The sequence below is a fragment of the Penaeus chinensis genome, chromosome 4, assembly GCF_019202785.1.
Source record: "Penaeus chinensis breed Huanghai No. 1 chromosome 4, ASM1920278v2, whole genome shotgun sequence".
Taxonomy (NCBI): domain Eukaryota; kingdom Metazoa; phylum Arthropoda; class Malacostraca; order Decapoda; family Penaeidae; genus Penaeus; species Penaeus chinensis.
The window spans coordinates 16,120,743-16,123,242 of NC_061822.1; the positions used below are offsets into that span (position 1 = coordinate 16,120,743).

Below are 2,500 nucleotides of genomic sequence, written 5' to 3' on the forward strand. Positions count from 1 at the left end.
TTAATGGAATTTATCGTGTATTTGTATGATGAACAAGCTATACGCATGTTACATTTGCGAGAACTGTGCGTGTGCGTATGCACACACACACACACACACACAAACACACACACACACACACACACACATATATATTTAAATATATAGATGTGTGTGTGTGTGTGTGTGTGTGTGTGTGTGTGTGTGTGTGTGTGTATGTGTGTGCAGGAGTGTTGTCTGCCTAATTGTTTTAACAAGGATTTGTAGAATGACATGGATATATGTAAATATATGTATACATATGTACAAATACACACGCACACACACACACACACACACACACACACACACACACACACACACACACACACACTAAGATATATATATATATATATATATATATATGTGTGTGTGTGTGTGTGTGTGTGTGTGTGTGTGTGTGTGTGTGTGTGTATTTGTATATATGTATACATGTATATACATATATCCACTAAGATATATATATATATATATATATATATATATATATATGTGTGTGTGTGTGTGTGTGTGTGTGTGTGTGTGTGTGTGTGTGTATTTGTATATATGTATACATGTATATACATATATCCACTAAGATATATATATATATATATATATATATATATATGTGTGTGTGTGTGTGTGTGTGTGTGTGTGTGTGTGTGTGTGTGTGTGTGTGTGTGTGTATTTGCATATATGTATACATGTATATACATATATCCATGCCATTCAACAAATCCTTGTTAAAACAATTAGGCAGGCAACATTCCTGCCTGGCTCAGGAATGGGACCATTCTTTCCTCTTTCATTTTCGGCAAGAGAACTGCGCGTAGACATACGATGGTTCGCGCTACCCAGTTCCTAGTTTATTAAGACAAACAGACAAGATAATCTGCCCTTCCTTGGATACCACCACCCATTTCTTGCTAGTGTTTCCCAGTAAAGTAGAGTCCCCACAATACCGCCTGCTCCCGCCCCATTCAAACTACCAGCATGTTTCTCATTGACTCCATTTCCCCCAACCACATCCTGCTTACAAATGACTTTATTTATTTACGGTACTACAGCATCACACTAATGAGAATAAAGGTAATACAAACATTACCTAGGGTTCAGTTTTCAAAGAAGACGAAAAAAAACGATGGCTAAATAATATATAAATATCCTCCCTCAGTATCACACTCGTGAGAATAAAGATAATACAAATGTTACCCAGGGTTCAGTTTTCAAATAAGTTTAATAATGAAGAAAGTAGCTAAAAATATACTTATTTATCCTGCCTCATTTCCTAAAAAAAAAAAGAAGAAGAAGCTAAAAGAACGTCGCCCTCGTTCGCCTAAGATTCAAAGTCTCGCGTGGATTCATTCATAACAAAGCTTCCCTCAGCGCCTTCGGTCGTGTTGCAAGGTGTGTTGTTGATAAGGGGCCCTTTGAAGGCAAATGGCAAGTGCAACAATAGGTACTTGTCTGGTTATTGTTTTTTTTTCGTGTGGTTGAAAAGTGTAAGAATATTAGCATTGGTTGCTGATATGTAGTTTTGTTCTTTTGTAAGCCTATTAGTTGTGGGATACCGTTTTTTTGTGTTGGTTTGAATATTTTGTTTTATCAGAGCTATTTTACGAATTCTTAGTGGTTTTGATATTTGTTACCGAGAGCGACGCACCCTCCAGAGACGAAGTCCCATAACCAGGGTAGCATGCGAATCCAGAGCCCAAACCTAAGCTTTCCTCCCTTCTTTTTATTCCCTAGACAGGGGGGCAAGACTCCTGTATCCCCCCCTGATGGAAAACGCGATATTATGAACCCTGGCTGTGTGAGGGTGTTGTGGACTTGACATGCAGCTTTTATTTTCATCATTTGCTGTAAATATGAGGTCGCTGCAGCTGTACCTTCATTGTTTATTACTCTATTTCTGTCAGATGTCATTTCCCTCTATCTTTGTGCGTCACTGTCAGTAACAATAACTGATGGCGATCTGGGGCAAAACCTTCAGATTTCAAAGGTTTTTGGTTCATTTGGTGAACTTTGTGATTGGTTTGTGATTCATTCATTTATTTGTTTAAAACTTTTACCAATAGTTTTATTATTGTTTTTATGGAATTTCTTCTGCCAAGGACCTCTGCTTCATTGGTACTTAAAGAATGGCTAACAAACACCTGTCCAATGTATTCAGCAAAATATAGTTCAGATTTGTTTGACAGCAGATCATAAAGGTGTTCTACAGATGGTAGAGATTTGCTGTCATTTTGCTAGAGTGACAAAGGCACAGATGCCAGAACATGTGCTTGTGTTACTGTGGTTGTATTTTGGTGAGAGTTATGGGCATTACCATCAAGTTCTGCAAATAGTGTTCTATATTGACATATTTTGTGCTTGTCTCTCTGATCCTCATTTAAAGGTTCATCATTTTTACTATTGGTTATATTATATACAAGACTACATTTTGTCTGGTTGGCTATTAACCTTTTGGATCTAGGTGATGCAACCTTAATGTCATGAA

General features: G+C 37.3%; 1 protein-coding gene across 1 annotated transcript in view; it reads left to right on the forward strand.

Moving 5' to 3' along the window:
• Nucleotides 1–1,391: 1,391 nt before the first annotated feature.
• Nucleotides 1,392–2,500, forward strand: part of LOC125048343 (3'-5' exoribonuclease 1-like) — a 13,594-nt gene continuing 12,485 nt past the window's right edge. The window contains exon 1 of the mRNA XM_047647009.1: nt 1,392–1,459. The gene's annotated coding sequence lies outside the window, so the exon portion shown is untranslated. The remainder of the gene's footprint in view (nt 1,460–2,500) is intronic.